At 42.0% G+C, this 13,171-nt stretch overlaps 1 pseudogene; it reads right to left on the bottom strand.

Moving 5' to 3' along the window:
• Window positions 1-423: 423 nt before the first annotated feature.
• LOC122140957 lies at window positions 424-10,011 on the bottom strand (annotated as a pseudogene).
• Window positions 10,012-13,171: the final 3,160 nt, after the last annotated feature.

The raw sequence follows: 13,171 nt of genomic DNA, 5'->3' as shown, positions 1-13,171 counted from the left end.
TGAGAGTCTCACAAGAGATAAACGTAAGTGTTCCTGCAGGGCGGCTGTTTAAAGACTGTTTTCATGGGTCATTTGGCCGTCTTTACCAACAAGCCTTAATAATGGGGACGTCAGAAATGTGTACTCTGTCTTAAAGTTGGAATCAGTCTTTTGGATGGACCTGTTGTCAGCGCATAAGAACTTGGTGGTTGGCTTTACTGTAAGAATGGGTAGGTTAATATTTGCAGCTGTGGTCAGTCAGACACATGTGTGCTACTTTCAAAGTTATCTGGGTTTGTAGTTACAGTGCTATTCATGGGTTCCTTCAATGTGGCGATTTTCCAGGACCGGGGGGTTGGGGGTGGGTTTTTTTGTTTTTGACAGAATTGGCTAATTTGAAATCCACTTTTGGTGCGCGACGGCTGGTTCCTTCAAGCTTGGCCTTCAGTCTTCCTCAAACTCAGAGGCTGTAATTACTACAAATTGAATCACAGGGTTATCTTTGCCATAGATACCAGCATTAGCATTAAGGTTGAATATAGAGGGACTTGGAACTGAACCATCAGAGATTAAATCACCCAGAGGATGGATGTTAATGAGACCAAGATCAATAATGGGTGCAAGCTTTGCTCTCTTCTGGTAGACAACCTTGCATCTACATCAATAGCCTGGTCAAAGTTGTCAAACAAATGCTTAAGGCCAGTATGTTTCATATAGGTTATGTTGCTGATTTCTGGAGTATCAACAATCATACTTAATGTTTCAAACTGTATATGGGTGGGATATACTGAATGGGACAGTCAGTAATTCCAAATGGGCCTCTCCATTTATCTGGGGTCAGGCCCCGTGTGTGGGCCTTTGGCCCAGCATAAATGCATCCCACTCTGTTGTTGGCAAAGCTGTAAAGTTTTTGACCTGGATTTGTACTGGGTTAAGGTCTCGAGGCTGTGATGGGGTGCCGGGACAGGGGGTTGGGGCGGGTCAATCGGTCTGCAAGGTTGGTAGGTATGATAACAGCATAATCAGTCTGGAGATCAATCATAATGGCAGTCCAGAAACAGTGGTCCTGTGGGGGACCTGGGAGGTGTTAGGGGTCATGTAGGGGGGGCCTTGGTTTGGAAATCAAGGGGGGACGCCCTCAAGAGGATGCACTAATAAGGTTTAAGGGCACTGGAAACATGGACCATTGTAGTCACTCCCGAGAATCAAACTTGTGTGTCAGATGTTTGCCGTTTCGTCACTAGCGCACTTCAGTTTTCCTGAGATTCGACCGTGCCTGAAAGCTATCGACCAAGGAAATGTGTGGGCGGCGTCCATATCAAAATTTCTTTCAAAACGTACACGCAAAGTCGATGTAGTTTCAGGACAACACCTTCACTTTTATTTTCTCTTTAACTTTATTAAGAGCCCAATCCCGCCATCTTTATAACTGGTTATCGTGGCTGTTGTTGGAGTAATAATTATTCCAGAGATACTCTTGATGGTGGTATCATCAGTCACTCATCGCGGCATTTGGCACTTGACTTCTTCCATCATGGTCAGAAAAGGATTTTTTAAGCCATCCTGCGTAAGAGTGATCTCATTAATGTAGGAATAGTCACTGTTCCCTGAGAGTGTATATTGTGTTTTAATATTTGCAGACATTCCATCCTCCAGTGCAAGAAGAAAGCCATGTTATCAATGTTAGCACGAAAGGAGGCGATAGTTATCTTAGCATTTGCTCTTGGACACAGCCTGGGCTGAGAATCCGTAGAGTGCACCTGAGGATACTGATGTTCGACAGCTAGGACACTATGAGTGAACTTCAGGGTTTCAGAAACAATCACACGACTCATTTTAGGGATGGTAAACCCGAGCTGTGGAATCCAAGGGCTGTATTTAAGAATGTCAAATTCAGATGATCCATGTGAGGTAATGTGCCCAGTGAATTGAGGCGTTTCTGCACTTTCAGTAGAGTTTAAGAATTCCATGGTAGTTCTCATGTGTGAAAATTGAATGGTGACCCTAACCTCACCAAACAGCTTTCCGAAGCATGGCATCATGACTCCTCACTAGGGATTGCAGGGAGAGTGAATTCTGGGATCTGCAGGTCTGGAATTTGTGATCCGGTAAGTATTTAGGAATTTCAGGGAGGGAGATCTCTGGAAAACTGATCTCTGGGCAGTGTGATGCCAGAGATTTCGGGCAGGTAGATAATTCGTTAGGTCGCCAAAATGATGGTGTCAACAGGTTGGCATTTCATAATTGGCAATGAAGTTTAAATAGGTCTAATAGTCCCATGCCTGATATCATCATACTCTCATTCTGATTGGTGGCACTGTGCTAATATTGCAGAATGTTACAACTCTGAAGGTCAAATCAGTGTGAGAAGGGAGGCTGAAATTCCTGAAGCTTCTTCTCTACATGATTTATTTGTATGGATGGGTACCACAAGGTTTGGTGAGTGGGAAAGTGAAAGATGAGATTTCGAAATTCAGCGTGTTTTCAGTCCTGTCTTGACTCCATCAAAGAATTGTCTTCTCATCTTTCATTGACATAAATTTAAATATTAATAAAATAAAAAATTTTAAATTTAAAATTTAATTGCCTGAATCTTTAATAAAGATGGTTTGGTAAAATATTAATAATTTCTTTTTATTTTTTTTTTCCTAATTTGTTTTTTAAAAATAATTTTTTTTTAAAAATGGCACTGCATTTTGTATCATAATAAAATTGTTGCAATTGGCCACTACCTAACTTGTGCAGATACACACTCACTTGCCACAGTATGTATTGTCTTCTCTAGTGGCCATGTCTGTAATTCTCTTCGCCTGATGCTGCTGCCTATACGTGCCTCAGTTGTTCATACATAGGACTGTACTATGCATCAATGTCCTATAGATGTTTCTGACCGAGGCATCTGCAACTTTGATTGTTTGATCAGCTCTCGCAATGCAAGCAGTATAGAGAGGACAGAGCATAACTGAACAAATTATCTCTGATTCGCATCAAAGCCTTTTGCCGATGTCCATGACCAACTCATGGTGTAAACGGCATTTATCAACACCTTGACTTTCTCGGTTTTGCTTCATCCACATGCCATTGTAGTCAATGATCTAACATATTCTTATGCAATGTTTGTAGGGGCATGTTTGTTTACATGCCACTGTGATTTTCCCTTACCTCTGTTTACATAGTTTTCAAGTAGGTCATGGGCGTATTCCAGCATCTCTGTAGGATCGTGGGGTCAGAAACTAAGATCTTCGAATAGTGCCAGCCAAGACACTATAACATCGTTTCTTCTAAGATTGCAACCGTCTTACTAAGTTCAACAACCGTTTTTCTGTAATGTGCTGTACAGTCAATCTTCCTTGGTCAACCCCAGGATGTCCACGTCAGGATTGCTCCCACATATGCTGTAGAGTGGCAATTTAAGCTTTCCCCTCCCAGTACAGTCAGTACTTGTGTTTTTTGCTTTTTTCAGCAGTCTTAGCGGATATTCCTCCTGTAGGATTTGAGCCACCAAATTGTCGCTGCATAGGCTTGTTAAGTTGACAAGAGGTAACGAGTTTATTTACATCCCTCAATGAACTATGTTCCTTGGTCAAAGTTTTGCAATCAAACTGCTTCAGTTCACAGCTCAAAATCTTCATCCAGTGTTGCTGATTTAACATAGCACTTTATTGTTCCTCAAGATCTCGCAAGAGCATAGTCACTGCCGCTGCACCTACTTCAGTCTTGTTACATACATCAATCTGCTCAATTAAATTTTCAGTACGCTTCAATGACCGCAAATAACTATGAGCTCGGATGTACATCTTTCATATTGAGTCAAATAATCAAGATATCTTTCTGTTAGAAATCCTCTGTCAGTCCAGAGTCAGAAATAGTGGGTCAGAACATAATGCAATAATATTCATCACATCAACCTTTTATCCTGCGTACTCTTTTTACACTAGTTTCGAGTTCATTGCACTAGCGTCCACCAAAACAGGTTAGATTCATCAAAGAAGAAGAAAAAGAGCAGTCCTCCCAGTCATTCAGAACATAAATCCATAACTTTCTACAGAACATCCAAGAGGTCGATCGCCTTATCTTGATGATTTTCCTCTCCAGATTTTAGCTACATTGCACAGAATCACTAATGTACTATCGCCAGGTTCTGGCATCTCAGACAGATGGTCTTTCCTTGGATTGATATACTACTGCATGCCGCATCGATCTTTAAAAGGGGTAGTCTTTAATGTTTTGCAAGTCCACAGGACATGCTGAATCAGTGGCATGCTAAAGACCACGGCTGTTATGTTGTTATCATATTTTAGGACGGCTGTGAAAAGATTGATCATTGGTGTCAGAGTCGACTCGTTGAAAAGGTTAAAGATCGTTGATGGATTCGAACAGTTCTCTCTCCAAATCTTTCAGGGTTGTTGGAAGACACAGCACCTCCTTGGTTTGAACAAATGGTTGTTTTCCCATTCGATTGTTTACTCTCACGGTGGGCCTGCTGCTCAGATGGTGGGCAGCCCAGTATCAATCTTATATGTCGTCGTGTATGTCTTTCAATTGGACTAGACCATATGTCCAAAATGTGGATTGCTTTTGAGAACGCCCCGCCTTTTCTGGTGCGTGTGCAAACTAAGTCGGTTTCTTCTGCCTTCAAAAGAACGGTAGAGTGTAACACGTGTTGCTGCCTTGTTTTTCCATACAGATGCAAATCACCATCTGTATTGGCCATGGCAATCAACGCTTGAATCTGAAGGGAACCGCAGTGGCATGGAAAGTTACCATTGAAGCGTTAGGTACTGTGAGGTTAAAAGTGCTTTCACTGCCGAATGTGACCGACAGAGTCCAGCAACCTTCGATTTCTGTGTTCTTGTGGTTCAGGTGATAAGATCCCATGAGTTTTCCAGTAGTACCACACTTGGCAGTGACAACAAGATCATCATATCTGATATCGTATGTATCTTCAGCGCATCTGCACCAGAAGAAAGCTTCACAAAAGCCACTCAGGTCAGCTGTGTATGGAAGTGCCTTAAACTGGGCATCGTTAACCAAGTGATATCCAGAATAACAGGTTATTTTTGATTGGCCATTGAAGTCTTATATGGGTTCAACTCTTGAAATGGAGATTTTCATGATTATAAGTTACATCAACATTTGCTGTTCGTCAGACTCTGAGTTTTTGGAGTTGAAAGCTACCGAGGATAGGGAAGGCATGGACGTCGTGACAGAATTCTTGTATTTTTTATCAATTGAACATTCCAATCAATAATTTACCCTTGTGTCTCTAAGCTGAACATAGGAAAGCTTTGATGTGTCTAACGGTGCTCCATTGAATTTTGTTCTCTAGCTTTAGAAGGAATCAGATGGCTTATAATTCCCAGTGAGTGTTGTGACCACTGGCTGGTTAGGCCATCCCTGTCAGGGGATAGGCTGCACTTGTGGGCAGTATGGTGTATTCATTAAGATTTGCGGAGGCATCACCTTACCATCAAGGCGCCCGCGTGCGGGCACTCCAGTGTGTGCTAGAAAACTGGAATACAGGACACGATTTTTTATCCCTCCGCAGAAGTGTCAGCATTAGTGTCCATCTTAAATGTTTGACTACATCATGATCTAGCCACTAGCCCTCAGACTAATCTTTTCGGATGTTTTAGCCTCTGAGCAACCTGTGCCCTTGTAACAAGGCCTTCCGATGACAGCAATGGACCCTTATAGTTTAACTTCAGCAATCACATGGTAAGTCAGAGTGTTCTCTCAAATGCAGGATGTTTTGCTATAACAGGAGAGCTTCTCTCATTGGCAAGTGCCACGTCAATTGTGTTCATCTGCTGGGAAAAGGGTCTGAGTCTACTTTCAGAGAGTAAGCGATTTTCCCACTTCTGGCTTAAAACTGAGGCGTACCACTGAAATAGCCTGACTGTACACATGACAACCAATTACAACCCATAAACCGAAAGAGCGCACTTAGAATAGACGAGACCATCAACGATTTCCTTATTCCAGAGCATCTCAGCCTCATTGAATCTAATTCTGGTCTTGTTGGGTTCCAGGGAAATCTTCAGCCCCAATGGAAACGGTTTGCCTCGCTCTTGCTGACAAGTGGACGTTGTTAAGAATTTGATTCTTTCAGCAAGTTGTCCATTTTCCTCAGCATAAATACAGAGAGTGGGCTTCAATAGATGTTGTGATCCAAAGGAGGATGTTCATCTCAGCCCTCAACGACATTCCCAGGTGTTTCTCCCCCTTTTCCATTCAACTAATACAGATACCTAAACATACGCCATAAATAAACATTATAATTAAATGAAGTACATTGAATTACTGATTACGACAAATTATGTTTCGAGAAGACTTATAGTTGCAATACAATATATCAAATACCTTCCACTTTGAAGGAGAGGAGATCACCCTTGGGCTAGTTCCTTCGGCTTCAATCTAAGATGCCATCACTTAGCTTGGTTGGTTTCAACGCCAAGTTCCTCTGCGCAGCAAGATAGGTCTGCCTTCCAGTGTTGTAGTGCACGTTTCTACTTTAGCAGGATGCGGACTGATATACAATCGCATTTGTTGTATTCTGTGTGAGGCAACTGACACAGACAGGGACTCTCGGAACACACACAAGACCCTCTGGAATATGATAAAATAAAAAAAATGCTTCAAAGGACAAGCACCTTCCAGGCCAAGCTGTTAGTTGTACACAGACCGTTTGTGGTGTTTGGTTATGCAGCCGGGAAGGTAGTTGAAAGCTCCGAGAAGATTTCACCACCACGAGGATATGGTAATGTGGAGAAGTCGGTATTACTTATGTCACTGCCGACACACTGTGAGATTTAGCAGTAACCCGCATAACAGCAATTGACAGAGTAAAAAAGTATTTATCACATTGCGTCCAGGTACCTGTAACATGAATCAGCTGTTATATAGGGGTAACCGTGGTAGTAGTATGTTTCAGGGTTTCTGCTATCTCTAAAAGGTATTTGATCTGTTATTAATTGCACAATCTACGCACTTCAGGAAAAGGTTCTCAAAGGACACGTGTATATCTGGGAGAGCAGGGAACATGAATCGCTAAAAGCCCTGGACAATTAACTGAGGATGTCGTTGGTGGCTGACAGTGGATCACACGACGTCAGGCTTATTTATGTCAGGACCTACGATAGATTTAGTAGAGCTAAAGATTGTTATATTTCGACAGCTGTCTTTCTGCTTGCATTGGTATGAATTGGGGGTGTTTTGGGATTAGTTTTGCATGTTCTGCAATCTGACTGGATCAGACATCAAGGAATCCTTCATATCAGAAGTAACCATATCTCTCTTCTTGATCATAGCGTGGTCAACCAACGAACTGCTGGCTTATATTGATGGTCACTCCATAGGAATTCCTTTTTGTGAATCTCCGTGCTGACATCAGAAAGTGACGTCAGCACCTCAATCTTCTCCAGCATCTAAACAGAACAATGAAAATTAATTAATATAGCAGAGGACTTCCCAGTTCACTAGTGATCTTTGAGGTGAAGTTGAAGTTAAAGTGAAACCGCGCAGGCCCAAAAAAGACACATAAAGGATCACGCGCCAGATGCATACTATTGTACGATAAGGATAATTTTAACTGTACCCTCTGCTCACGTAATGAGTTCACTTTTTGAATCAGAGTAAGTCGTCTCCCGGGAGCCTAATGTTACGTAGTTCAAGCTCTACTGTAAGACCCTGCAGCATGTTTCAGTTTTGTGCAGTTAAGAGTACTTTCCACACATCATTCTGTAAAATTCGGCAAATGAACGACTGAACCTGCAGCATGGGCATCCTTCAATCTGATAGCTCGATACTAAATAAAGTGAAGAAAATAATAAAACCCAGGAGTTGTTATTTAGTACGAATCATGGTGGTTCCTGTGATAAAAATATATTATCAGTTTGGTGTAGAAGTGATTAGCGAAATATAGAAGCACATAGGTGAATACGTAGCAAGGGCAACAAGAGATGCCTCATGGTATATGCCTTTCGTAAGGAAGTCAAGCTTGTCAATTGAAACCCTGTGTGCGCCCCTGATTCGGAGGGTGCAGATTTCCAACAACGAAATGACCCCAGAGAGTTCCAGCTTCAAGGTCAGAGATCACGGTGACTTGGAGATGATCAGCTGATTGCACCCGTATTCTGTACTGATCACAGCGAACATCGAGTTTTGCAGGTGCCCTCAATGCGTGAGGCTACCTTTTGTAACTTGAAACAATGTCTCAACGTCAATTGACTCAGTTGCTAGTTTAAACAAGATTGAAAATGTTGTCGAGATCGGAAGTCAGTCTTTATCGTGAAAGACAGGCCTTTATCCTCTGCTTCAGTACCTCAAAAGTCACCGTTGTCAACTTTTGTTCTGACATACCATGGTAGTCGACTGTAGCTGTGTATGCAAGAACCTCACCATGGGGGGTGATCTCAATGGCCACTCTAAAGACACAGGTCTGTGTTTAAAAAATTTTGAGACTTCAAAAAGCACCCGAAGAACAAACAGTATTTTCCTTACTTATCCTGTTCACCAGTCAAGAAAGCAGGCAAGGTAGGGAGAGCATCACTGAAACAGGCGCTTTGGAATATTGAAACGGCATTGTGCAGTCACTGAAAACTCGGGAAGAAAAGGAGTGCATTCTGTTTGCTTTTGACATGGTCCATCCCCCAATCTGTAGGAGTACGTCCCGTTTGTTTTTGTATACAGTTACCTAGTCACATGAGAAACAAGGAGGTTACTGTTGCAGGAAAACAAGTAGAAAGAGATGTCTGTAATGTGTTGTTAATGGGCAGGATTACATGTCATTAATATTTTGTTATATCATGAGTACTTATATCTTGTTCTTATCCAGTAGCATCTCTACACGTCACACTGAATGAGTTTTGTGGGAGATTTGGGGTGTGGGAAGGTCAGCTTGGTGATGCTTTTGTCTCGCGTCGTTAACAGAAACCTTTTACTTTAAGAACACTCTCATGAGAGATGTATAGTATTGCATGCTCCATGGCCAGACTCAAACATAGTCAGGTGTACTCAGAGAGCTCAAACTCGTCAGGTCATAAACTCCATCTCGCAACAGATCGGCTTGAAAGCCATTTCAACTCTGTGTGAAAGACAAAGAAATAGGTTAAATCAATCTTGCTTGGTAAAACCTACTGGTTACCTGATCACAAGGAGTGAAAAGGCCGGGGCCCATACCCTATCAAGGGCCAATTCTTCAGATCTCTTAAGCTCCTGTTTTCAGTGTATCCTTTAGAGCAAAAATTACCAGAAGAGGCACCTCTTACTGGAAACTCCAGTAACCAGTGGGGAAATATACAACCTCATTGTCCCATCAAGACGTACTAGTGAAGGAAAGTTAATGTTTGTTGACCACTTTAGTAAAGGTTCCTTATGAACTGTAACAACAAATCATTTCACTCGATACCTTTCCCACTTATGTTGACCATGATCCTTTTTTCATTATTATGGTTGTTTTTATTTGTAAGCAGATTTGCTTTAGAACTAATAATGAATTTGTTAACAGCAGTTTTTCCACTTCACAACTCAACAGGGAAGCATATGTTCAAGAGTCTATTAGTCAGTAAAGCAGCAGGAGTTTGGCCATTAAGGAGCCTTCCATCAGTCCTTTGGTTTTGATTCGACGCCCATTAGCAAGCCCCCCAGAATGCCTCAGGCTAGACCATATGACCTCTGGGGTTAGTCCTCGAATCCTTTTATAGCTTATTAAATTCTGGGAGCATGTTACGTACCCGATTATTCCGCAAAATTATTTTCCTTGACAATGGTTTTTTTTTTGCTTGGGAAAAAAAAGCCTAGAATGAGAGATGTACTTGAGGTGATAAACCAAACCCACGAAAAATGCTAAAAGGTTGGCAAATTTTGGAAAAAGTAAAAGACCTGTTGCCATTGTTATGTTATCCCATTAGGGTTGGGAACCATTTGCTGCATAATGGTCGTATGTCCCCATAACTGGTCACTTTACCGTGTTATCTGCTCCATGGTTCTACTAGTTGTCTTCTCGAACTGGTGTGTCCTGGAAGAATCCATCACTACCGGATAGAGTCAATCAACAGTGGGTACCGCCAGGTCCCTATTGCCCATTGCAACCTCAATCTTGTTACAAACGATTAAAAACAAAACATATATCAATATTAAACTTTAAAAAAAAAATTCAAAATAGACTAATTTAAAAATGCTAGACTACTATTGGACCTCAAACATGTGCTACGTCATATCCCAATGCACATATGCAGGAGTCATCTTACAGGTAGGACTTCCATTGTCGGCCGAAGATTCTCAGACTCGTAAGATCACTAGTATCCCTCTACAGAGCCAATCGTGAAATTGCCGGTGAGTACTTTTGTTGGATCTGTGGAAGTAGCAGTAGATCTCACATGCCATCCCTCAGGAGGGCATAGACAAAGACTCTATTTCCTTAAGTTCCAATGACGCAATGGCAAGCCGAAGAAGGAATGTAGAGTACAGAGTCTTTATACTTAAGGTTTTGATTAAAATGTTATTTAAATTTCTACTAATACTCTCTCTAGTCTCAAGACTGCCTGTGGAAGTCTCAAGGATGTGTGCTGGATAGTCATTGAATTGTAATAAAGACTCAATGGTTAGCCTGACAGTTTTCATTTTTATAGGCGAGCAGCACACAGCTGGCCAGTTCAGAGGGCTGATGGTCCTTCATCACATGAGAATTACCCGCAAACTCTCATCTTCTGTTATATTGCGTGAGCGGCTCCATCTGAAAATGACTTCATTAGCACCTCTCCATGCCCTGTTAGAAATTAGCAAGTTTATTTTAAGCTCAAGCCACGATTACATTTATTGAGAAATATTTTTAGATTTATTTATATTCTCAGAAGTCTTTCAATTTAGGTAATATATCTTGGTTTTACCCTCATTCTCTAGAGGACAGAAGAAGTGAGATCTCATCGGTCTGAAATCAGCTTGCGCTGCTGAGAACTCATGGGATGCAGCTGGGTGGTTTACACATTGGAAAAATCGCTCGCACTTTTAGAGTCATTTCTTGCCCTTCCGATGGCAGCAGACCATGTTCCAATGACCTTAGAAGCTTTCATATATTGTAGATTTCATTAATCCACATATCATCTGTTATTTTTAATTTTTGTGGTCTAGCGATCAGGACTGGATATAGGTATGAAACATATACCCTCTGTGACAGGTACAGGCACTTGTCTCCTGGTCGCAATCTGCTATGCAGTCACCAATCTGTACAGACGAGCATAATCAGCGGGCCTCCCTGAAATCTCAGGGTGGTGACACTTCCTCCTTCAGCTTCATAGAGCCTTAGGTATAGAACAGTGTGAATAAAACTTGTCATATTCCACTACTAGGATTCAATCTCATGACTCCAGTTTGAGTTTCTTTTCCTCACCAGTCCATGGACACGCATGCTGAGGAGCTATAGTTAGGAGCATTGGCTTAGCTTTGTTCTTGTATCTTGGCAGCTCGTCAAACATTTGGCCTCAACCAAGTCTCTTGGATGGTCTGGGATAGTCAACCTATTTCCCCAAATTAATGGCCATTGCACGCCGCAGCATCAACTCTCTAAACAGACAGATACGGTCCAAAGTGTCCTGACAGAACCTGCCAAGATGGAGCTAGGTTTGCATTCTGGCGTGACCCACGGGAAACAAATGCCTGGGTACACCAGGGAGCGAGCAATCAGTCCAGGGTCCCTCCGGTAGAGCATGGAAGGCATAAAAGAAGTTGTTCAGGCTAGTCAGGAATTTCATTTTGCGGACATGTAGCGATGAGCTTGTAGAGCTACGGATGTGGCCTCTGTTTATGTTCCATTGTTGGTTGGTCCAGCACAAGGCCACACCAGTTCCCGTAGAAAAGATACAGCATGACCTCTTTATATCCTTAATTGGATGGGACTGAGTCAATGCTTCCATCAAGGTGCAGGGTCTTCATGCTGGCTGACATCTCGAGGTTGGTAAACAAGGGGAAAACAGCGTTAATTAAAATGTAATTACACTGCAAATGCATGTTAATTTAAGTGTCTCCGATGATTGCCTTACCATGCACTCTAAAGACACGTTTCGTGTCATTGTGCTTACAGGACACTCTCCACCAGAGTCAGACTTGTTTTCCTACATTAGTAACTCCATACTGGCCCTCTGTTATAATCAGACATGAATAAGCAGATCAATAAACTAACTAACGGTCAGTCAAAAGTAAAGACCCATGTAGCTGTCAATGAACCTCACTTTGTAAGAAAAAGGCACACGCCTGCATGGTTTTCAGTGCAGGAAGCAGTGAGGTCATATGTTTCTGTGCAATATCAATACTTGTAGTTGCCAGGTTTGACTGCTTTTGATGAGCTGAGCAACGTGGGTTAGTGCTATGTGATGAACCAGACAAGCAAGTTGAAACATTATTATAAGCCATCAGATATCCAGCCACCACAGAGTTAATTTGTTTGTCTTATTCAAAACAGAGTTGACTTACCAAGCCGTGATAGAGGGCCGCAGGGGACTGTGTGCATGTCCTCTGACCGGTGAATTGTCACATTTAGACAGGGTCTCTTGTTAGTAGGGTGACATCGGAGGTGGCCAATGTCTGCTCTAGGCGTTCTTAGGTGTAGCCTTGACTTGCGAACTAACACCATACAAGATAGTGGGCGTGTATTTGGTGAAAAGAAAATACTTGTCCGAGTCTGATGGATATACAGTTTCATACATATCATACTCTATTTAGATAATTGTAAACTTCCTTGCGAGCCGGTTTTAGCAGTTAATGATGACTGATACATCTTTCAAACTACAGTTCGTTGTCTCTGTCCTCCAACACAGGCACTGACCAAGGCAAGAGATTAAGAACCTCTCTTGTATGTTCAAAAAATATGGACTTTAGGTTCAACTCATCACCTCAGAGAAACAACTTAGATGTCATCGTCTCCCTCAGCCGGTGAACTTCGCAGTGGGTTCCTGAGGAATTCAAGAATCAGGGTAGGTTGTTTAATATTGTTTTTTTTCTTATCTGCTTCAAATAATTCTGTTAGTACTTATTATGTGTTGTGTGTGATGTGTGTGTGATGTGTGTATGTGTGTGTTTTTGTGTGTGTTTGTGTGTGGTGTGTGTGTGTGTTGTGTATTATTTCGCGTGTAAAATGCCCTTGGGGAAACATACTTCTCCATGGCAGCCTTCTGAAAGCTGTTCTGCACCAGGGCAG

This window comes from Cyprinus carpio, chromosome B20 (genome assembly GCF_018340385.1).
Source record: "Cyprinus carpio isolate SPL01 chromosome B20, ASM1834038v1, whole genome shotgun sequence".
Classification (NCBI taxonomy): Eukaryota; Metazoa; Chordata; class Actinopteri; order Cypriniformes; family Cyprinidae; genus Cyprinus; species Cyprinus carpio.
Note: the sequence above shows the minus strand (reverse complement) of the source record. Positions and strands in the feature narration are given on the sequence as shown.